The sequence below is a fragment of the Canis lupus genome, chromosome 3, assembly GCF_011100685.1.
Source record: "Canis lupus familiaris isolate Mischka breed German Shepherd chromosome 3, alternate assembly UU_Cfam_GSD_1.0, whole genome shotgun sequence".
NCBI lineage: Eukaryota > Metazoa > Chordata > Mammalia > Carnivora > Canidae > Canis > Canis lupus.
This window is the reverse complement of record NC_049224.1, coordinates 77,500,590-77,526,217: the sequence shown is the minus strand read 5'-3', so window position 1 is coordinate 77,526,217 and position 25,628 is coordinate 77,500,590. Positions and strand designations below refer to the sequence as shown.

Below are 25,628 nucleotides of genomic sequence, written 5' to 3'. Positions count from 1 at the left end.
GCGGGCTGTCTTGAGTGAGGATGTGCTTGATGTTCTAGTTTTCTTTGTTCTTTTTTCATTCTGGTTCTTCTTTCTTTCTTTTTTTCTTTCTTTTTTCTTCTTCTTTTTTCCTTCTTTCCTTCCTTCTTTCCTTTCCTGATATAGATAGATATAGATATAGATATAGATATAGATATAGATATAACAGAAAAGACATGGGAAAACAGTTGGTGAGAGTAGGTGATTTTTAGTCCATGAACAGAAAGGATTTCTTAGGAATGTGCATTGCCCAACCATAGAAACATGAAAGTAAGTGTAGTAGCAAGAATGCAAATTATATATATTATGATGAAATGGGGCCTCACTTTTAAAGATAATGATAAGAGTCTGGGAAACGAACTAGGGGTGGTGGAAGGGGAGGTGGGCGGGGGGTGGGGGTGACTGGCACTGAGGTGGGCACTTGACGGGATGAGCACTGGGTATTATTCCTATGTTGGCAAATTGAACACCAATAAAAATAAATTTATAAAAATAAAAAATAAATAAAGATAATGATAAAAGATGTAAATATACTATCAAACTCAGCAAAGTAAAATTAGGGAACATTTCTTTAAATGAGCTTCCTTCAAAAGGAAATGGGTGTATTCTATGTCTGTAAACAAATTTTAAATCCAAATGAAATAAGAAACATTTTAGGAAAAACAAAATGAGCTACGTATATGCATAAACAAAATTAACAAAATCAACAACAAAGAACCTAACTGGACCACCAATAATTTAAAGAAATCAAAGACATTTAAAACCAGTGGATACTATTTAGGGTCATGGTCATTGAAATCAGGTATTTTCAGGTTCTAATGCTTATTGTGTGATCTTTGCCAATTTTTATGTCCCAGTTCCCACATATTTAAAATAATTGGTTGGGCAGCCTGGGTGGCTCAGCGATTTAGCACCGCCTTCGGCCCAGGGCCTGATCCTGGGGACCCGGGATCGAGTCTCACGTTGGGCTCCCTGCGTGGAGCCTGCTTCTCCCTCTCCCTGCATCTCTGCCTCTCTCTCTCTCTCTCTCTCTCTCTGCCTCTCATGAATAAATAAATAAAATCTTTAAAAAAATAATAAAATAATTGGCATAATATCAGCTTCATAATGATTTTATTGTTGCATGAGTGAAAAAAATTGATTTGTGTAAAGTTTTTATTCCATTGCCTAGCATATAAATATTGTTGTTATATACACTCCCTGCTGCTGTCATCTGAAGTACCGATGAGGTTAGCCATGCAAGATGACTTACGCATCTGGCTGTCAGATGCAGCACCGTTGGAACTATCCATTGGAGCATCTCCATATAGTCACATAAATTTACATCAGTACGGTTGAATTTCTTACACTGTAGCTCAAGAGTTCAAAAATAAGTGTCCCTGCAGCCAAGGTGGTTCTCTATGACTAGTCTTGTAAACCTCACAGTGCCATTTTTGCTGTACTCTATTGGTCAAAGCAGTTATAAGACTGCCATATTTAAGGGGTAGGGGATAGATCCCCATTTTTTTTATGGAAATAGAGCCAAAGTGTTGTAGACTTTTTTTTTTAACCACCATGCATGTCTAGAATGTATTATTTTGAGAAATGCAAGAATGGTTTATCTTAGTACTTTATTTAAAAAAAAAAGATTTTATTTGTGTATTCATGAAAGACATACAGAGAGAGGCAGAGACACACGCAGAGGGAGAAGCAGGATCCCTGTGGGGAGTCTGATGCAGGACCCCATCCCGAGACCCCTGGATTGCAACCTAAGCCAAAGGCAGACGCTCAACCACTGAGCCACCCAGGTGTCCCTATCTTAGGACTTTAAAAGACAAAGAAAGGGATCTTTTTAATAGAGGTAGAAAAAATATTCAATACAATTCAATGCTTATTCTTGATTAAAAATTCGAAGAGTAAGCTAGTAGGAATCTTCTGCAAATGTTATTGACTTCCAGGGGAAAACCCCACCATCAGCTGAACAGTAGGCATTCATTTAACAAATATTTACTGAGCATCTATTCTATATAAAGCACTTTTCATTAAAGTTAGAGCAATGAATAAACAATGTCTATACTTACATGGAATCCACTAGAACAGGAAAGAAAAAAGAACATTATACATGATCGTATGTATATGTTTGGGAAATTTCTACTTTTCTTTCAGATACAATCCGCTAATTAACTCCTACATTAGGGGTTGGCATAACTACGGTCTGCAGGCTAAATCCATCTCATCTTTTGTGTAAATAAAGTTTAACTGAAGCATGATATCCATTCTTTTACTTATGTTTCTGGCTGCTGTGATGCTGCATTGATAGACTTGAACAGTTGAGACAGAGACCACATGGTGTGCAAACTTGAAAATATTTACTAACCAGTTATTTAAAGAACAAATTTGTCAGCCCTTTTCTATATTAAGTTTCTGGGATTTGCCAAGCAAAATCTTTTGTTATATAAACAACACACTTGGATTCTGACTTTAATAGATCCTTTTATATTATATTAACTTGATGTTTCCTGTGTTACACATTACATTTTTGAGGATAAGAACTCTGATGTAATCATCTCTGAATACCAGTGCCTAATCTACTGTAAGATATATTACAGTTACTCTATCAAAAAGTTTACAGCTGCACGAATAAATGATTGAGCTCTGTGTCCAGTCTTGCCTCATTACTCTTTCTCTCTAGGTGATCTCTTCTTAGAAGAAATAAAAACCGTTTCATATTCTCCTCAAAATTAAAATTATTTAAAGATTTAAACATTTGAGACAATATTTTGAGAGAATGTTGTAATATACTGAAGTCACAATTCAATTTGAAGGATTTCATAATGCAAATTTAGATTTTCATTTTTTTCTCTTAGATTTACAACAAAGACAATTTAGCCTTAAATTTCTTTAAAATCTGAATAATGAACCTGTGGTATAATTATTGACATAACAACTTTGTGTATTTCCACATTTCATCTGGTTCTTATCATTCTTTTTTGAGCATTGGACTTTCATACAATATTCTTATATTGAGGAAGAAATAGAAATAAACTAAGATGTAGTATGAAGTGCTTCAAACATTTTCAAGAACTGGTTGACCTCCTCTTAAAGCACTGAAACAAGCAAACTATTTCAGAATCAGTTTAAAGAATGATTTCTAAAACTATTGCTTACTCTGTGTTTGTGTGTGTGTATGTGCATGCACAGTTACTTTTTAAATTAGTCATGAATGTATCTTTAGCCTGCAACAGAAGACTTTTGATAGAAACTATTTTTGATTAAAAATATAATCATCTAGGAACACATTGGGAAACTTCTCTATCTTTTTAAGTGCTGACATGGTTTAGGTACATTTCAATCTACTGAAGGGCAGTGACTGGTTGATTTATTAGTATGTATGTATGTATTTTTATAAATAATTTAGCTTTTTAGTAGTAATGTATTCAACTTACAAATAGAAACTAACAATGAGATGATCAAATAAATATAGTAGAGTAAAATCTGCATTTTCCTTAGAAACTTAGAAACGAAAACATTCTCACATAAGAAATATCAAGGTTTTTTTTGTTTTTTTAAGGTTTTATTTACTTGAGAGAGAGAGAGAGAGAGAGCACAAGCAGAGGGAAGGGCAGAGGGAGAGGGAGAAGACCCCTTGCTGAGCAGGGAGCCTGCCTCAGGTCTTGACTTCAGGAGACTGAGATCATGACCTGAGCTGAGGCAGACACTTACCGATTGAAGCACCCAGGCACACCTCTCAAGGTATTTCTAAAAGGTGATGTATTAAACGAGGGTAAAGGAACAGATGACTATAATTTGCTGGTTAGGAAGTAAAAAACAATCTGTGATAGAAGAGAAATAGGTACTCAGCACAATTTAATTATTTTCAAGCCCAGAACTCCAAGGACCAGAAATGATAGTCTGGAAAATACTTTACTGGAAAAGTAAAGTGAGGGTAGGGTATCCTTGATCATGCTTCTACAATACAAAATAAATGAGGTGATAGAGTGTTAAAGGAGTGGAGGATCTGTTCATTCATTTTCTTCTGAACTACACAACATTGATGTTTAAAGAAAGAAAATGGAAATTTTCTCATAATTGGCTCCTAATGTTGGTATTTCTATAAAGTAGAAATAGAAAGTCCTGTCCCAATAAACAGAGAGGATTAAGTCCCTAGGGACACTCAACTGCAATCATATGAAAGACTTGAGAGAACTGTCCAGTTCAGACAGTTAAAACTACAGAAAAAATTTTGAATAATGGAATTACTATGTGATTCTGAAAAGTGTTTATAAGCATTGGTGCTGCCTGGAAAAACTGAATCCTAACTGTAGGATGCTGACTGAAATTGCTTGGGAATTATATTGTGACTTATGGAGAACTACCCCCATGGGAATTATAATAAAACAGCGTTGTTCAGGAAATGATTCCATTTCTAGCTTAACAAATGGCCCAAAATAAACAAAATATATTTCAAACATATATACCACCATATTAAAGGTGATGTCTCAGAGGAATGAAAATATAATAGATATTTTATTGATATATATATATATATTTAAATCTATTATAAAAAGATGACATTGAAGCTAACAAATTTAAAAAAAATTAGTTTCCTTTCCATTTTGTCTCATTATTTCATTCATGCTTCTTATATTTATTAAAGTTATAAGTAAAATTAGCACTTTGAAACTGATCATTTTGAATTGGATTTTCCTACTAGAACTTCAAAATCACTATTTACTTAGAACTATACGTTTAAAATTTATTTAAATTAAAGCACAATTCTGAGGAACAACTTGAATCTACTACTTTATCATAAATGTAATTTACATATAGATTCCATATTCTTCTCTGCATTAACAATATAATCTAAAATCTATTACAATGTTTGAAAGCTTATTTGTTCAAGTGCACTTTCTATTATTACCCTACAATGCCATTCAGAGGACCAATACAGGGTGCAACATAAAATTTCATTATTGATTAGAATACATGTTTAAAGGTCAGCTGTAGCAAAGCATTTTAAAACCTGATTAGATTATGCTTGTTAAAGTTTTTGCACACCTTTGAATTTCAAGATAATTATATTTAAACAATATATTGGCAGGAAAAATTATGGCTATGTTGCAAACTGTGACATTATTAGGTCAAATAAAGCATTTATAAGCTTATGACATGTAAAGGTTCTCATGATTTCAAAGAAAACAAAAATTTAGATTTACATTAGTTTTAAGTTAATTAGGTAATTTTACATATTCTATTTCCTTTAGTAGGAAAGCTATATATTGTATATATTTATCTTATATATTTAAGATATGTATTCTATATATCTTCACATGATCATCAACTTTCAGATATTACATTTTTAAATCCTCAAAATTGTTTGAATTTTTGTTCCTTCTACACAGCTTCACATATGTTCACTTTATCATCTCTATTTTCCAAAACAAGAACAAGTTCTTAATTATATTATCTAATAATTTCCTGGCTTTTTAAAAACTACTGAAATTATTCTCCTATAGATGGCTTTTGCTAGGTACTTGGGCTTCAGTCATTTTTAAAATATGAATTTGTGAAATAATGTCTTCCAAAATAATGTTTTATTAAATTTCACCTGATATGTAGACTACTTGAATTTATAAATGCAAATGGTATTTATGACACCATATTCCAATAATGCATTTTAAAACATTTTTAGTACATAATATAGAATCGAATAGAAAAAATATTCTTACAAATGATCATTACTATATTCAATGAATCTATGAGTAGTTCTATATAACTTAAATTCTGATTCAAAAAACTTAATCATGTATTTACTTTACTGATAAGTAGTTATCCTAAGCATCCTATCACTCTTTGATAATACTGAACAATTAGATGATTAACTATTCCTTTTTTTTTTTTAGTTTATTATCTGCCTATTAGGGCCCTATACTGAATTACAAATATTTGCATAAAAATTTACCTTGATATTAATCATTGTATCAGTATTATTTATAAGAGTATACAATTATTTTTACTAAACCATTTTACATACAATTAAAACTCATTGAAATTTGTGACATAAGATGTCCTTTTAATTACTTCTCAGACTATATACAGCATTTTCATAAGATGTGGCAAAAGTATAAGTTGAGAAATAACTTCAATATTTTTCAAAATTCAAACTATTTTAAGAAAGAAAGAAACCCAGAGTACATTGAATGAACTGGTTAAATTAAGCTTTTCATGTATTAAATCATCTCTACCGTCTGTGAAAAAAATGGGATTAATATAATCCTAGGATATAGATGTCCATAATAAAATAATCAAATGTATCATATTCAGAAAGATCAGTAGATCATCCCTTTCAGAACATGCTTACGTATGTATAGCAAGGAAGACAATGGTTTACATCACTCAGTGATCCTCCTTTATCATGTTCAATTATCATTTCCTTCTGGAAATGAAAAATGGATCTAGGGTGCTTCTCAAATTTGTTGAAACCTTGTATAGTTATTGCTATTTGATAATTTTTTTATTGTTAAGTCTATGAGATAAAGACCAAAAATGTCTCCTTTCCAAAGGAGTGATTTCTAGACCCAGTTTATAATAGTCTCCTAACTCAAATGACAAATCCTCTTTAAAAGTTCACTGCAATTTTCATTGAAATGGGTTTCCCATTATTTTCTTTTAGACATTCTGCATTTATACATAGTGGGATGCTAAAATATTGCTAACGCAGTGAACATTAGTCACAGAAAAAGAGAGTCAATAGACTTATTAATAGAATATTACTATGACTTTAAATATAAATTTTTCATTTCCATTTTTTGACAGGTTATCTAATCATGATTACACAAGGTAACGTTATCAGGAATATCAATCAAATGACATATCTTTAGACCACAGATAAAATTCCATGCCATTTTTAGGCTGCAATGTCACCATGACAAGTATATGTTTTTGCAAATACAAAAATAAAATCACTGTAATTTAATGAATTAGGTAATTTTTCAAAAAATGTAGAAAATAATATCCATGAAACATTACACAAATAGATATTGAATGTTTATAGACTGACTATTGCAATAATAATTTATTTTATTTCACTATATATAGTTGAATTATATTTACCATCTTTTTCACTTGCTTAACAGTGAAGAGTTATCAAATTTTGGAGTCCCTTATCTTATAGTAACAGGCTAGCACTGTGTGTGGGAATTTACTCTTTTTTTTTTTTTTTTAAGATTTTATTTATTCATGAGAGACAGAGAGAGAGGGGCAGAGACACAGGCAGAGGGAGAAGCAGGCTCCTTGCAAGAAGCCTGATGTGGGACTCGATCCCTGGACCTGGGATCATGCTCTGAGTCAAAGGCAGATCCTCAACCACTGAGCCCCCCAGTTGTCCTAGGAATTTATTTTTTAAAAATACCAAAAAATATCTATTTGGATTCAGATACTCATAACAAATCTACCAAGAAAAGTAGATTTTCTAATAAAGCCACATACAAGATAAATATTCTTAATATAAAGGTTATGTAACATTGTGGTTTGTGTTGGTCTCAGCCTATAGAGAGCTAGAAATGCGTGGGACGCTCATCTGGATCCAACTATTACTAGTGCTGACCCCTCCTACAGCATTTCTGCAACCAGAACCAATGTTGTGGCTGAACCAGCCCTTTATTAGGACTGTAAGATGTGCCTCAGCAACAACCATGAGGGGACTTTGCAAAGATAAGGTTTACTACTTACAAGTCCCTGAGGTTACACTGCACACACAAGGTCACAGGTAGAGATAGCGAGAACGTAGAACTGGGGTTCCGTTTTTATTGGGGTCAAGGGCAGAGTGCCTAGGATTTTTCAGGTTCACTTTTTATTGATAAATTTAAAACCTAAGGACAGGATTCAAGCACAGAAAGGGAAAAGCAAGCAGTCAGATGGTCAAACAGAGCTTTCTAAAAAGAGGAACTTGATGAGTAGGGTGGCCTGGCTCTATATCTAGCTGTGTATCTGGCAATGTGTTTATCCAAGATGGATATTTTTCAAGTGGAGGCCTTGGCAATCAAAAGGTTAATGTCCAGCCCTCTCATTACAATAAAAAAAAAAATCTAATTGTTAAATTATTCTGGAAATTAGTTCAAAACCTTTTTTTCTTTTTTAAATGGAACATAAATTTTGAAGGAAGACAAAAATCATTATCATTTGCAGTTGATATAATAATTTAATTGAAATACTCAAGACAAAAAAAAACTGAAATACTCAAGATAATCAGGTAAAATCTAGGAGAATAATTCATTGATGTTAGTACAATGACTGAAAAACGACTTATTATTATTATTTTTTTTGATGGTTGTCACTCAGTTGGAAAACAGTACCAGAAAACAAACACAAGAATTTCTCCATATCATAATGGGAAACCAAAAAGAAGCTTCATTTGAAATGAGTTTGGGAGGCCGGAGGGGGGTTGCTCTCGCATCCACATCATACATTGACAAATACCACCAATCGCATTCCCTCGGAGGAAGAAGCCTACTTTACTCCTCTACCAGGAGAGTTTCTTCTGCTGGAGAGCCTGTCAACAAGCTCAACCAATGATAGCAGAACTCAACCAATGACAACCTGGTACTACCTTCAATTCTCACTTCCTTCCAATGTACTTTTGTTCAAAGCCTCCCCTCTCAGCTTCCTTCTTCTCTCTACAAAGTTCCTCTCCTTTTATCTCTCCACTTGCCAATATTTTAACAAAGCTTGCATGTCCCAAATTGCAAGTCCTCTGCTATGCAACAGTAAACTCATTTCCCCAGTAAAATAACTGGTGGTTTTATTTTTAAGGTCAACACATATAACTAAATAAATGAGAAAGTTTAGTGTGATAAAGGTACAAAAAATTAAACAAAATATCTTATTGTGAGTATATTTATCTCCTGCTGCTATATTTATATAAGCATTTGTTTCTTTGTCTTGATTTAAACAAGATATGGAGTTATCCAAGTATGTTACTTATATACATTTCATATATATATAGTATACTTTATATACATTATATAAATACTTAATATAGTGATATATGTTTAGTGTCCCAAAACCTACGCACATACCCCAAATCCACAGATGACTATGGCTAGAAGACCCATACAGATAGATGCTAATTATTCTTTTTATTTTTCAGAAAATATAGGGGTCATATTAGGTGGACTATACATGCTTATCATATGAATAAATTAAATAGAATAAATAAATAAATAAATGAATGAATAAATAAATAAATAAATAAAATTATTAAATATTGGTCTGAGATCATCAAAACTATCGGCAGTTTTTATTTTACTTTCCAAACATGTAGGCATGGGTAGTTGAAAAAAGGAAAATATGTCCCTCTAAGCAGTTTTAGGTGTAAGGTGCAGCACGCTAGAGTGTTTACCTGACTTCCAGTGAAGACCTGGGTTCAAACAAATGTTTTGCACCTGCAGAGAAGAAAAGACCCAAAATGAAGTCTAAATATCACGGCAAAAGGGATAAGGGCTATGTAGGGCAATCCTGACTCCCGGGCTCTCCTGTGTGCTCCAGAATAGATTAAATGCTTGAAAAGGAAGAATATGTTTTGGCAGCATTGCTAGATCTATATCCCTAGGGCAAAATTGAAGACATAGTTGCATTCAATACAGACATAGATCTCCAGAAAGATATTTTCATAAGCAAGCATTGCAGGCATTCAGCTTGCGTGCCAAGAATCTCTCAGGAAACAGAGTGCAGGCCTGGAATGCACACGCTGGCATACAGAGGAGACTTGAAACAGTAAGTGCTTCAGTGACACCCATAGCAGCAGGAGATGGCAACAATGGTAGTATCAGCAGCAAAAAAAAAAGGCTATTTTTCCATTTATAAATGCAATTGAACATATGGCTAGCTTAATTAGGACTTTTCTCATTAACTCAGAATAGGCAGCCTCTACTGAAGCACCCTCGAAAGAGAATCTACATGAATAACGATCTATAGGTTTGCAAAAAGACCATTTAATAAGTTGGAAACCAAGAAGTCAGCTATGAGCATCTGTGCAACATTTGCTTATTTTTACCATATTTAGTCATTCTCTGCTGTGTACCAACAGCCCTCGAGCCACATTCAAAGCTCCCATTGATAAGAATGGTTCATTTAATGCCACCTTCGTAGAGTCTGCCGGTTTAGAAGTTGAAGCACCATTAAAACATGAGAAAATATTAGCAGAGCTGTATGCAAAGAAAGCATGCATTTGTATGTTGTAATTATGCTAAAGTTATAGGAGAAACATGATAAATCAATTCGGAATTCTCCAATAAGGAACTGTAACCCTGACAGACCAGGTTCTCTTTCTTCTCCACAAATAAATAAAACGAAAGTGAAAATGATATTAACATGCGAATCTCTTCCAGTCCAGATGCAAGTCAGGATGAGAGCATAATTCTTCAGAATAGGCCATTGTTTTGTATTTCATTGTGTACCTAACACTTAGGATTTCAAGTGAGGCAAGGATAGGAAGCTGAATAAGGAGCAGGTCCTTACAATTACAATATCCAGGATAATTTTGGACAAAGAAGTAAAGGTGGGTGATATTTCCATTGAAAACGTAAAGATGCAAATTAAGTAATGAGGACAGGAAGTTAAGGGCCCAGACTTCAGAATTAGAAGAACTGATTTCAAATATCCATGACTCCACTTCACTTTAGACAAATTACTTACCTTCACTTAGCTCATTTCCCAATCAATAAGATGGATGTGTTAACATTACTCTGCCACAGAGGGTGGGTGTGAATGGTAACCATGCTAATGCATTTAAAATATTTAGCAACACATCTACCATAGAGGCAGAGTGTAATAAATATAAGATGTTATGATTAAGAACACATGGATTTTAGTGTTTAAGTTATTTGGTTTAAGGCCCATTGCTTTTTTGCTTTTCATTGATGTCCACGGAGCCATAGATTCAATTGGTTAAGTCAGTTTCCCAATTTCTTCTAAAATTATCAAAATCAGCTAGCATACCTGTTAAAAATCCAAGCTCTCTAGGTCTTTCCTGAGAGATTCCAGTTTAGTAGAAATAGGGAAGAGAATGGAAATCTGCCAAGTTTTGGAATCACAAGCCTTGTGGCTAGAAATGAAACACAGTCCAAGAAACATCTCTTAGTGCCTTATAACAATACAGGTAATAACCTGGAAATGATATATAATTGTAGTCATTTTGTTTCTTCATATTTATTAAAGATTTAAGTAAATTCTAAACACTTGCTCTTCCTGAGACTAAGCAATCCTTCACTTTTTTGAAGGAGAAATCTAAAATGCTCCCAATGTAAATTGAGTGTGGTAAGTTGCATTAATATATAACAGCAAAACTAGCTTTAAGCGAGGGCTTATTATATTATTTGATAATCTTATGAACAGCCTGGAAAATCAAGTTAATGGGATTGACTCTAGCTTGACATTTAGATAAATTTAGACAACTGTCTACGGAGTTATTTAGACATTATGGACAGAAAGCCTTAGAATAATTTTGGTTTATTGTTATTTATATATCATTGTCTTTCATTTCTAAGAAAACAGAGTTTTGATTTAAAAACAAAAACAAAACCCCTGAAAATCTGAGGTTGAAATTAGGAAGTGAAGTTCCTGTATTGATTTAATAAAATTTCTCAATCCTTTGATATTCACCTCTTATTCAATTTTTCTGATCAGTACAGACATCACCTTGACATGCTCGTCTTTTGTTGATCTTGCCTCAGCGGAGCCTAAAATCCCTAATCTTCACTCCTTCAAGTAAATAAAATACAATGATATATTTCAAAAATATTTGTTGACATCCCGAATGAATCAAAACTTTGGGCTTATATAAAGTTCTCAATACACCATAAATAAGTTGCTTTCCATGGTTTCCCTCTATTTTTCTTACTGTCTCCAGATATAGGCCATTATCTTGAAAGAGATCTTCACTTCCAATTTGTGGGCCTATTGCTCCAAAGCAGTAACAACCTAGCATTCTCCCGAGAGGTGATCACTGAAATTCAGATATCTTCAAATACAAAATCTACAATAATGAACCTTCTCCTCAGCTTACCAACGCCTTACTTCTACTTACTAACTTATTTCCAGCTTCTAGTCTGCATACAAACTTTTTATTAGGAAATTTATACCAGATATACCTGTTAACTATCATTTTTAGTTGACATTGTAATTCTTACCACAGTGCTACTTTCTCATTCTCTATTTTTCATTTGGTGTTTGCATGTGTGTGCATGTGCGTGTATATGTATAGTAGATTGTCTCAATAAATTGTGAAGGCCTTAGAGAACAAGCCATTTCGTTATAAATTTTCTGGCATTGTCATCTTAAATATGAGTAATTTATCAAATGTCATTAGGCAAACTCCTCCAAAGTTATGAAGGCAAATTTAACAACAAAGAAACTTTCCTTTTGTATTGCCAACATAGACTGTAAGTATTATTTTTTCCTTCTATATATTTCCTAATCTTTGTGATGGAAGACAACTCTCCATGGGCTTTTCATGTTTCTGTACATCTTGGAGCAGAAGCACTGATTTAAATTTGTTCCAGACTATTTTTTCAAGGAGGTTTGTATAGTGAACCAGACTTGGTGCAGAGATAATATATCCCTCCAGAACAAAGGGCAGGCATGCTTCCTACCATTTTATGAAAGATCTGGGTTCCCTAATCTCCAGGCCTTACTTCTGAAACAGAACTCACAATATGTGCATGTATCCTCTGGCCATCTTTGCATAGATGCATAGAAATCAGTGGTCAGAAGAACAATGAGAAATGATGAGACAGTGGCTATTGCCTTTGCTGTGACTAAAAATTGTCTTTTTCTCTGATCCAGGACACTCATTTCTTCTACCAGCGTCTATGAAAATCTGGATACTATCAGGACACCTGGGTAGCTCAGTGGTTGAGCTTCTGCCTTCAGCTCAGGGCGTGATCCAGAGTCTGGCTCCCTACAGGGAGCCTGCTTCTTCCTTTCCCTAAGTCTCTGACTTTGTCTCTATTTCTATGTCTCCCATGAATAAATACAATCTTTAAAGAGAGGAAAAACAAGAAAAAGAAAAATCTGAATACTATCTTGTTGGCTTGCAAAGAAGGTAACATCTAAAACACTTCTCAGTCCTTGACAGATATAATTTCTTTTGCCTAAGCTGCCTTTTAGTTATCCTGGCCATATGCTCTGTAATATGCCCTAAAGATCTAAAGTTAATGGGGATCCTGATATTAATGGTGGTATGAAAGGAAGGGAGAATTAAAACTGCCTCAATTATGTTGTTGTAAAATATGTATTTTGATTTCCAAAATCAAAGATTTTAAGTATGGAAAAGTATACTTAACGTGCCAATAGGTCTCTGATTAAATGAGGATATTCCTGCAAATGAATTTTCATCTGTTTGGCTCTGGTCTCCTTCAAATCCACCTGTATCTCCTTTCCATTCTAATCAGATATGATTGCCCTCAGGGGAAAAGCTCTGCTGTCTTTCTACTGAATCATGTTTTTCTGCGTGAACTCTACACAAGCAGCAATTCTAAGTCACACATTAAGCAGCCAAACTGATGAGTGGTTAGGAATTAAGGTTATAAAAAGTTCCAAGATTCTTAATTTAAGTAGTAGGGAGGAAAAGGAGATAGAGAAGATTAAGATTTTTCCAAGCTAGTCAGAGAACTACCCAAATTCAGGACCAAAAGCATCAGCAGTGTTTATGGCTCAAAAATAAGAATTGGTTGAAGAAAGAGGAGAGGTTAGGGAGATGAGAGAGACATGTCAGAGCATTACAAGAACTGTCTTCCTTTCATTTTATTTATTTATTCTTCAACAACCTCCAAAACTCCTTATGTATATATTTTCTAAATATAACCTGTGCTTTTTTTTTTTTTTTTTTTTTCTATCTTTGAGAAAACACTCCCTCCCACCACCTGCTGATGCACTGGCCTCCTTAACCTCTGATTAAAGCAAATGTTCTGTGAACTATGATTTTTTTTTTTACGTTGCTTAAATATAGCATCACATGGGGTGCCTGGGTGGCTCAGTTGCTCAAGCACCTGCTTTCAGCTCAGGTCATGATCCCAGGGTCCTGGGATCAAGCCACACATCTGGTTTCCTGCTCACGGGGAGTCTCCTTCTCCCTCTCCCTCTGCTCCCCCTCGCTCTGCTCCTCTCTCTCTCTCTCAAATAAATAAAATGTAAAAAAAAATACAGCATCACTTAATAAGAATTTTTCATAACTCATCTTTTCCACCTCTGAAAACAGTATTTTCATTTCCCATTGATATATTCTTACTTTCCTTTGCATATAGATTCTGCTTGATACCATTCCCTTGGGTTTATAAAGAGGGATGCTAAATTATCCTTTCTTTCTGACTTGTTACTTGCCTCAGAGGGATGTTGACAATGATTCCTAATTCTTTGAACCCTTTCCCAGTGTACCCTGCTAAATACTGATGAGACCATGCTGTCTTCAGGAGACTATTTCCCTGCGGCCTCACATCTGATACTCTTAATCTCTGAATTATGGTGCCATGTAAAAAAAAAATGTTATGGTATTGGTATTATTTCTTTGTATTCATTTTTGTCCTCTTGATTATTTTTTATATTATCACTAGAAACAATTTCCATGCAACAATTTCCATTCTTTCCATGCAAAGAGATACATGGAGTAGTGTCATTTTAACTTTACACCACCAGACAGTATTTTCAAAGCTAGAGTCAACAGAATTGATGCCAAGAAGAATTAACACTTAACTCAACATTATCCTCCATGGGAGGAAAGCCAAGAGACTGATGTGGTTTGCCAAAACTCTGTAACCTTTTAATGTGAGCACTGTCTTTCAGTGTTATTATTTTTGCAGGGAAGAATAATCACAAACTCAAGTTTTATGAAAACTGTTTGCCTATTGTGCGATGAGGAATTAAAAGAAAAAAAGAACAATATTGTAGTCTTATACTGAATATTGCCTTTCCACATTATTTAAAAACAGTTTTCCAAGTATTATACTTTTTTCAATACATTTAGTAATAAATTGGGCACATAAATAGATTTGTTAGGTTAAGATGTATCATAAAAGGTGAAACCAGTGTTGTGCTGGACCCAGCTTAAACTGGTTTGTGAGTGCCAATTCTTCACATCTCTCCCAATTTCAAGATCCATGACAATATTTGGTAGATTAAAATTGGCCATTCTGGGAGTATTGCTAACACAGAAATTGACAAATGCTATATTAGGGGTTTATAAATTTTTTTTTTTCTAAAGAGCTGGTTTACTGCAACACAGATTTTTGCAACCAAATATATAAACACAAAACCACAGGTTATTATTAAGCCTTAGATATTAGATTTTCTGTTCAAAATGCTCACCTTTTACATAAGTTTAAGGAAGTATACACAGAGGTATCAAATTGCGAGTTTGACACAGATATCAATTAGTGCTTAATACTTCTTATTCTAACAATTCCTACTCAGATCATTACTAAGTGAAAGAAAAACATGTAATAAAACATGTATTAGAGTTGACATATGGGTATGCAGAGTTTCTATCCTCTACATACACTAGAAATCTAACAAAAACAAGAGACTTGAAGACTATTCTACTATTATCTTTTTCCATTTTTATTCTTTTAAAAGTGATCATACCTTATAATGTTTTTTAATTTTAAAATATGGTATGTATTTTTAAAGAAAGATTTTCAAGTATGTAAATTACTTAATCACAACTTATTAAAATACTACATAATTTTGGTTAACATTCTGTGTCTCAAAGTTTTAACCCATGCCTTTATAGGCATGGCATTAGATTTTATAATCTAATGGTTTATTTAGTCCATGTTATAAAATCCATATGATAAAACAGGGTTCCATGTTCTTTCCTCCATGGCATGTTTACAAGTTTATAACTATGTATTTGTGATATTCTTAATCAATATTTTTCTCTCACAGAGTAGGAGCTAATTTTGTTTTACTTACTATTATATTTCAAGGAGTGACACAGTCCTGACGAACAATAAATAATTTTTGAAAGAATAAATAAATGGACAGAAAAATTAAAAAATATCTTTAATATAGGTATTTTTTCAATTCTTTCTCTAGAATAATTTTCTCTTAATAGAGCAATTTGATAATCACCAAGGTATCTTTTACTTTACAATCTATATACTTGTAATATTTTTCTTGACTCTACTTGGAGTGCTAACCCTCTCTAGATTACTTGGTGAATGCTTGCATTTTTCATTATTAGTTCTTTGATACACTCCTTGTTAAAGTGGGCCAAAGCAAAATTCATTCTTCTAAGATTTGTTTAGTTAGATCTTATAGTAAAACATTAAAAATAATAAGTAAGGTTAAGTTAAGATAAAGGTATTCAGTAACACAAAAATGGAATTGTGTATATTGATTGGAGGATATATTACCTTTTGCATGTGTTTTTGCCTATTTTAATTAACTTAAAAAGTGGAATGAGTTAACATCTCCTATTTTCTGGTTTTGTGTGTGTGTGTGTGTGTGTGTGTGTGTGTTTTGCAGTGTGTTAGCTACTTTAATTATTGCTGATCACTGACCTGAAGCAAAGAAGCAATTTTCTTGTAAACGTACTAATTACCAACTAAGTGCTTGGTATTTGGGGCATAGAAAGCAAGGAAGAAGGGCAAGAGTTAAGAAGCTAATAATGAGTGCTTAAATTTGTAGCATTCCTACTTTCAGAAACCAGATATCATTTTTCAATGTGAGTTTCATGAACAATCTTTATTTACTTTAAATATTCTACCCAAAAGTAGCATTACAGTGTATAGCTACCCTGAGTCAGTTTTGTAAATGTGTCACGTTGTCAAAACCAATGTAGGATAAATATGACATTTAAATTTCACTCCATTATTAGTTATTCGGTGCTATTGTTAAAGAGAAAAACATAGCAGGGAAATTAGAGATTTATGCTTGTAAAAGCTCTCAAAGTATTTTAGTCTAACACTATAATATTTTATCATTTTATCAGACTTTGTTATTGTATTATCTAACCATTATGAACATACAGTCTGAAAAAAACATTAAATTTTTCATTGAATGCATACTAATTCAGAATACACAAAAGGAGATAAAGTTTAGCATGTAATTAGATATTATAACAAACAATAAACAATTTATTTAAAATTAAAAGATACTTTGGCAGCCATCTAATCCTAACCGAAACAAAATAATTATAATAACTAAAATTATATTTAAAATATAAATATAAATTTATTACTATGTTCTATGATTATTATTTACTATTATTTTTAAAACGTTATTCTATCTTATATACTGTTCCACCTGATTTTCTACAAATGTGTTTTCATTTCAAACTTGCTCTGGTTAGCTCTTTAGTCTTATAACAACAACAAAAATTACTTAGCTCTTAAGAGATGTCATGTTTGTGTTATTAAAGTCTAATCAGCCAAGAACACAGGCTTAGGGCTCTAGTGTGACAGCATCAGACTTTTTGATATGATGCAATGAAGAAAGGTGCTTCACAGAAACTGAGGGATGCTGCTTCACAAGAGTTGCAGGGAAATGTCTTTTGCAAGGTCCGGGTTTGTGCTGATGGATAACAGGGAGAATTTAAGGGAAACAGACTGAATTCTGTTTCAAAGGTGGATGTAAAGAGAGTAATAACCAAAGACAGGGTGATGTCGTGAGGTGTGGGCAGCGTAGCAATTGGGTAACTATAGTAATGAATAAAAAAGCAGAGTAGTTCTGGGGCATCATTGGTAAGAAAGAAACTATAACTCAAAAAGGGGGCTCAGGGGCGCCTGGGTGGCTCAGTTGGTTAAGGGTCTAACTTCGGCTCAGGTCATAATCCTGGGGTCCTGGGAGAGAGCCCCGTGTTGGACTCCCTGCTCAATGGGGAGCCTGCTTCTCTCTCTCCCTCTACTTTTCCCCATGCTTATGCTCTCTCTGTGTGTCAAATAAATAAATAAAAGCTTAAAAAGGGGGGAATGCGGTTCATCTGGCATGTTACAACTGCTATATGACCTTAGAAGAAACAAGATTTCCTTTTAAATTTGCTTCTGGCTTTCTTTATCTACACCCCTCCCACCACCAGACTGATTTTAAAATAGGGTTACTCTGTTTCCTCTTCATTCTAAATAATTCTAAATAATTCTAAATAAGCTGATTTTTAATCTTTTTGTACTTAAAAGTTTTATATTCTTTTATCACCATAAATGAGTGATAGTCTTAGTCTGTTTAGTCTGCTATAACAACAACAAACAAACTATAAACTGAGTAGCTTATAAGGAACAGAAATTTATTTTTCACAGCTCTGAACATTGAGAAGTTCAAGATCTAGGTGCCAACAGATTTGGTGTGTGGTGAGAGTTCACTGCCTTGACAGCTGTTTCTCCGCCTTAGAAGGGGCAAGGTTCCTTTCTAAGTTTCCAACCTCATTACCTATTCACCTCTAAAAGGCCCCAACTCCCAATATTCTCCCATTGGGGGTTAGGATTTCAGCATATGAATTTTGCAGGGAGGAGGAGGGTATCAACATTCAGATCATTGCATATTACTATATAAACTTCAATAATTTTAAGCCATGATTTTTTTCCTTTAAAGACAATTTATCCATTACTTTACAGTTTCTGAGGGAGCAGAAGTCAGGGAATGGGTAAGCTGGGCCATCTGCTCAATTTCACAAGTCTGCACTCAAAGTATTGGTCAGGATGTGATCTCATTTGAAGACATGACTGGATAACTGAGGAATAATCTGCTTCTGAGCTTATTCAAATTTTTGGGAGAATTGATTTCCTGATGGCTGTGGACTCAGCATTATTTCTGGCTGTAGGTGGAGGCTATAGTCAGATCAAAGATGCCACCTAAAATCCTTAAAGGCTGCCTACAGTTTGTTGACATATGGACACCTCCAAAATAGCCACTTAACTTACTTCATTAAGCCTGCAAGGTGAATCTCTAGCTCTTGGCCATGTAATGCAACTTAATCATGATAGCAATATAGCACTGCCTTTGCCATAGTCTGTTAGTTAGAAGCAAGAGGCAGGCCCTATTTGCACTCAATGGGAAGGAAATACAGAAAAGCATAAAACCAGTAAGTGAAAATAATTGGAGATTAACCTACAATGACTAATGTCTCCACAGTGACTAATGTCATATTTTATAGTCTGAAACAAAACTCTATATGAACAGTATTAGTACTGCTCAATGACATCCATATTTTTGTTTCATCTACATTCTTTACTCATTTTATATGAAGGTTTTTTTCTATAGACATCAAACACCTGAAGGCAAGGTATTTTAATATATTCAATTTTATTTGAAGTCTATTAAAACTATTGACTTTTCACTTTGTGTCCATATTTATATATATATATATATATATATATATATATATATATATATATATATATAAAGTCCGTGGTGCTCTCAGGGAATATTAAGCAGTGCTTCAAGTACATGATTGTAATTTCCATAACCCATTACACTGATCCTGATTTTCTTTTGCCTTCCATCTCATCCATTATCTAAAGAGTGTATTTGTTTTGTAATTTCATGATATTAAAAAAAAAAATGTTCAGATATACACCTACCCGTCATCCATCTCTCAGCTGAAGTACTATGTTGAAAATATTTGTGTTACTTTGTTGTTGGACATTTGTTTAAAAGCTATATTGGATTTTAATTTTTAGTCTTAGAAAAGTCCCTAAGGAAATGATAGTGATATTGGCTATTTTCTAGGTAGCTAAAACATGACTGATTTTGAAGAAACTATTTTAAAAAATGACTAACTCTTGACAGGTAATTACAACTTTTCAACACCTTTTTAGAAATGTTGTTACAGTTAGAGGTATCCTTTCCTTTCTTCAGCCACACAAAGCATCTCTTTCATTATGTGTCCTGTGTAGAGTCAATACTACAGAAATTAGTCTATAGGTTCAATGAATAGTTGTTCAAAAATGTCCCAGCATAAACAAGTTTTTGTGCATCCACAGTGATACACATATTTTTTAACTAATTCAAAGATCTTGGTTTTGAGGTGCCTGGGTGGCTCAGTAGTTGACTGCCTTCAGCTCCGATTGTGATCCTAGGGTCCTGAGATTGAGTCCTGCTTCAGGGAGCCTGCTTCTCCCTCTACCTATGACTCTGTCTCTTTCTCTGTTTCTCTCATGAATAAATAACATCTTTTAAAAAAATGAAGATCTTGGTTTTTACCTGAAAAATGTATTTGAAGTTTAATTGTTTTTCTCTTAAGGAATAGTATTCTGGGATGCCTGGGTAGCTCAGTGGTTGAGCGTCTGCCTTTGGCTCAGGGAATAATTCCAGAGTCCTAGAATCGAGTCCCACATTGGGCTTCCTGCATGGAGCCTACTTTTCCCTCTGCCTGTGTCTCTGCCTCTCTCTCTCTCTCTCTGTATGTCTCTCATGAATAAATAAATAAAATCTTAAAAAGTAAAAGGAATAGTATTCCAATAATAAATCACAAAATTGAATTAAAAGAAAAGTTGCATTTATTTGCTGTATATTTTAAAATAATCATTTTATCAAGATGAGCTCATCAGAATTTTAAGAGACTTATTAGCTTTGCATCTCTAACCCTAGTTGTTCAAAGGAATATCTTTAGGAGTGAAGCTGAAGACAGTCTGTGGAGTCTTACCCCACTTCCAGCACCGTTTGAACCAAAGGAACTCCACTTTTATCTTTCAATCTATGATTATCAATTGATCGATTGATACGGTTTGTGCACATCAGCAATATTTGCAGTAATAAAATGTTGTAAACAATGAAACTCTCAACTTAAAAGAATGTTTACTATTAAATGTATACAATGGAATATAATATAGCCATTGTACAGGTCATTTAAAGTATTTTTCCATTAAATTGTCAATTTATAGAGACTTAACAAAAGGTGTAATACAATGTAACATGAATTGAAAATACAGGCCAAAATGTTTTTACACTAAGAATCTATTTTTTAACATTATTTATAAAGAAAGATTAAAATTTAACAATAATGTAAACATGAGGTTAAAGAATATATCTACGTGGTAATACACTTGAGGACTAAAAGAAAAAGTGATTATTGCTATATTGATCATATCTCTATGAACTCACTGGATGAAATTATTTTCTTTGATTTATTTCAGTAACCTAGAATTTATATATAGAGAGTCCTTGTAAAATTGAGCTTATAAACCTTTCACTTCTTTGTGAAATAAAGAAAAGGAGAATAGATGAAAGATGAGAAATTAGAAGGGTGTACTAATCAGAGATCTTCAAAAACAAAATGCATATTCCCAAGGAGCAGTTAGGTGAGATAAAGCCCAAACACTAAAATGCCAATTTATTAATGCAAGATGTGAAATTTTGTCCTAAGAAAATGCAGACTCACCAAATATAAAAAGATAACCCACTCTTCTGGTCTACTTAAGAGTATCTCTTTGCCTTTGCCTTATTTTTATTTTTCCAACCATATTTCACACTGCAAAATATAGAAATGGTAATTTGAGAATGCTCAGTGGGATTCCCTTAGCTTCAGGCTAATGGAGAGGACTCTAGAGTCCTTCCAAGGAATTTCTAGTCCTTAAATCCTCTGAATTACTGACCTATCTAAATTGAAGATTATATATCTACTACATGAGAATTGCTTACAAACTGAGTAAAGCAGTATACTTGAACAATACAGGATTGACAAAAACTCCAAGAAACGGGCACCTGGGTGGCTCAGTGGTTGAGCATCCCAACCCTGGATGCTCCTGGTCGTGACCCCGGGATCCTGGGATCGAATTCCTCATTGGGCTCCCCTCAGGAAGCCTGCTTCTCCCTCTTCCTTTGTCTCTGCTTCTCTCTGTGTGTCTCTCATGAATAAAATAAAATAAAATAAAATAAAATAAAATAAAATAAAATAATAAAATAAAATAAAATAAAATAAAATAAAATAAAATAAAATAATAAAATACTCCTAGAAACAACCCCTGACCTTACATATGCAATCTTCTCATTCCAAGATCCTGTGACCTTTCACCCACTAAATTTTAGAAGAGCTTTTCTTGGTGGACATCCATATATCAATATGAGACCACAAATGAAGGAAAGTTACTTAGAACAAGGTCCTGTAGGAATTGCTTTATAGGATGGAGAGTAGAAACAGTGGTCCTTTTATGCAAAGGACAAAGCTCTCAGCCCTTGTCTACATTTTGAAAATCCTATAGCCAATTGGGTTTGAGTTCCCATTGTATTTTAGTCTCAGTGAATTAAAGTCTTATGAGCCAAATGTAGAAATTGTTAGAAGGGGAAATCAATTGAATGAAAGTGGCCCTGGATCAGGTTGCATAATTGTCTGCTTCTTTCTATCAGGAGGAAGAGATTTGGGAAAAGAGAAATTTTTTTTCCCTGGAGGTAAAGAAGACAGCACAAGGATCACATTTTCTTGCACAGGGTATGCCCAGTGTTATCTATGTTATGCTCAATATTCCCATCTCCCATGTACACATATCAGTCAAGTCCAATTTTAAATCCTATATATCAAAATAAATGAGGATAAGGCTGTGTGAAACAAGAGAATAGGCCAGAAAGTCTCACAAATTACTTGTAAATTTAGTGGAAAAGCATGTCTAGTTAAAGAAGAGGAAGAAATGGACATAGTTACAGTGCATAGTTTCTACAGACATACTCCAAGCAGGGTTCCTAAGACTAAAGCCAATAGGATACTATATATAATATTTGTCATCTAATTTGGGTGTATTCAGGGAAATGGCTTTAAATTGGCTATATAGCAGTTAAATAAAAATAAACAGTGGAATAGAAGCTAAGCATGTCTTTCCTGGACTACCAGGATATTAGGTATAAAATTGGAAAATTTATCTAGCATATTTTATTCTAAACAAGGCATTGAAATGAGAGAGTGAGCCTCAACAACCTTTGAATTTTTTTTCTAGATCTATCATTCCAAATTGTTCCCCATTGTTTGATCTTTAGATTTGAAATCATTTTTTTCTAATCAACACTGTATACTCCCTGGATTAAGGGAAACATACATATTTGCATATAGAAATACTAGTGTCTATTAGATGTATAATAAATAAATAAATAAAACATACTCTTTGAAAAGTGCGTTATCAGTCTTCCCTCACAGGCAGGGTGCTGTGGACTTCTTTACTCGCTACTCCAATCAGAACATGTCTTGAAAAAAACCAATTGTCTCTTTCCTGTAAGTAGTTAAAAAAATAAAAATAAAGTAAAAAAAAGGAAAGTGGAAAAATAGCTCCCAGAGAAGAGGGCGATGTAGACAACATTCAAATTGATGCTAATTCCTTTAGAATGATCCGTGGAAGTGCTAAGGATTCAGGCTCACTGCCCCTGGTCTAAATGTTCTGAACCTTGCTTCCTCCCTCAGTCCTGTACTATCTCTACCGTGTAAACTGAAAATTACAGCTGTAGACACTCTGCTAAACAGTAGGCATTTTTCACAAGACAACCTATTATAGGAAATTATAGCAAAAAGGAAAAAAAAAACACTTTCTACAATGCACAGTGCTATTTTACTTATTTTTAATGACAAAAATCAGTGACCATCTTCCTCCAAAGCCTCCCAGACAAGCCACAGCTATAGTTTCTTGGGTGTAATTACATCCCAAGAATTAAACCTCCATATTGATACAAGCTTTTTGTTGTCCTCAAGGGTGGCTTTTGAAGGTAGAAAAGTCTATTCAGAAATTTAAGCAATTAGCATTCAGTTTATGAAAGCTTCAGTCTCAAAATTTGACCTTCACCTCAGGTTTTCAAATGCAGTTTGCAAATCTTAGTAGACTATGCATGAATCCAGTAAATCTTAACAAACTTTGAGTAATTTGTTCTTCTCTACAAGTTCAGAAACTTTTAAGAAAAATTTACATATTTAACATATTTGGTTTATTCTTTAAAATTCAATATTCAGATGTAATCTCCTGAGTACTTAAATGATTCTTATGAATATAAATAAATGAAATTTACAAATACAGTGAACCTAAATGTCTCTTTGATGCTGGAAGGCCCTGCACACATTTAATAAGATTTGAAGATAAAATATAATGTCAATTGCTCACATATGTTAGATTTGAGTAACAAGGTAGTTATTCTAAAAGGCCAAGTTCTCTTAAAAATACAGGAGGATGTCTTTGCACATTTGTTCTCTGCCTTTGGCTTCTTTATTTGTAGCTTCTTATCATGGGCATGTTGGCCTCTCTTTGCTTATTTTTTTATACTTACTAGTATCTCTAAAATCACTTTGATTTAAAAAAAAAGCATGTGATTTCTCCACCCTTAATCCTCTTTTATATGACATTCTCTGTAGTTCTTGCTCTGTATTCCTCATAATTCAATCTACATTTTTAAGCTGATTTTTCTCCCTCACCTCTACATTTTAACCTCTGTCTGATTCCTTTTCATATGTTCCTTTGGTCCAATAATCTCATGTTTTCTATTAATAATTTTAAAAATATTAAGTAATTATTTTATTTTTAAAAATTCTTTAAAATACAACTTTACAGTTCTTACTTTTTTGGGGTATGATGAGAGAACGGAAGGTGAACTGAGGACAAAGCACAAGCTGACACCCTGCAAACCCCCCCCCACACACACACACTCCTGGTGGGATCTGTGTGATGTCCCTCCGGGAGGTTCCCAACTGTCCTAATGTTAATGCCTTGCTAGAGGGAAAAACAACCTTAACTTGAAAGTAGTTTCTTGAAGTATTTTGTTAGTCTTCTATAGCATGTGAAAATCCTTTGAAACCTTCCTTTTCCTTGTCTCCCCCACTCCCAAATGTACAATCAGTCACCCCTACAACCCCAGAGTAACAGTTCTTTCTGCTCAGGGGTCCAGTCCCCATGTTTTAATAAAACTGCCATTTTGCACCAACGACATCTCAAGAATTCTTTCTTGATCTTAGGCTCTGGACCTCACCCCACTGAACCTTAGCTACATTACAAAAGTACATCAGGTATATATTTTTTCTTGTAATTTTGTTGTATGTAAAGCAGTTATTCTACTTATTATCATTTTTCTTTTTATAGTTATATGAGGTTTGACTTCAATCCTTTTCTTTATTTATGTTATATCTAGATGAGGTATATTTTCCTACATGCTTAGGAGGTGTTTCCTTTATTACAGTGGTAGGAATTTTGAGCCAGGATGCTTTTCAAGCCACACAGCTCTAGGGTTCCCACTTCTGTTCTTATTACAGGTGTTAAAATCTTTGGACTTAATTCTTTATGGTATGTCTGTTATTTTTCTTCTCTCAACTTGTGTCCAGAAATTCTTTTTGGTTTTTTTGGCCCTAGATTTCCTATTCAATTAGATCACAGGTTTCATACTGTTGAAAGGATTTATCAGGGGAAAAATATCAGGTGGTAAATTTCCAGTTAATAGGGTCAAAACCATCTCCAAACTGAATTTCAGTGATCTTGCACTCAGCAGTAAATTGGAGACTATAAGCTTACACTACTTTTAACTATTCTCAAACCAGATCATTAAACTTTCTGCAAGTGTTGAAGATCCCTTCATTGGAGGTAGTATCTTTTTTGTGTGTGTTTAATTCTTCAATTCTCAAGGAAATAAGTTCCTTGCCTTATCATTTTCTTTGGCACATTTGCTTTTATGCATCAAATCTTCAT

The 25,628-nt window shown here is 33.8% G+C and overlaps 1 long non-coding RNA gene across 1 annotated transcript in view; it reads right to left on the bottom strand.

The window, feature by feature from the left end:
• The window catches only part of LOC111095391, a 31,757-nt gene extending 7,022 nt beyond the window's left edge, over positions 1–24,735 (bottom strand). The window contains exons 1-4 of the long non-coding RNA XR_005356424.1: positions 24,511–24,735; positions 23,076–23,183; positions 10,996–11,101; positions 9,398–9,440 (exon numbers count right to left, since the gene is read on the bottom strand). This is a non-coding gene — a long non-coding RNA (uncharacterized LOC111095391). The remainder of the gene's footprint in view (positions 1–9,397; positions 9,441–10,995; positions 11,102–23,075; positions 23,184–24,510) is intronic.
• Positions 24,736–25,628: the final 893 nt, after the last annotated feature.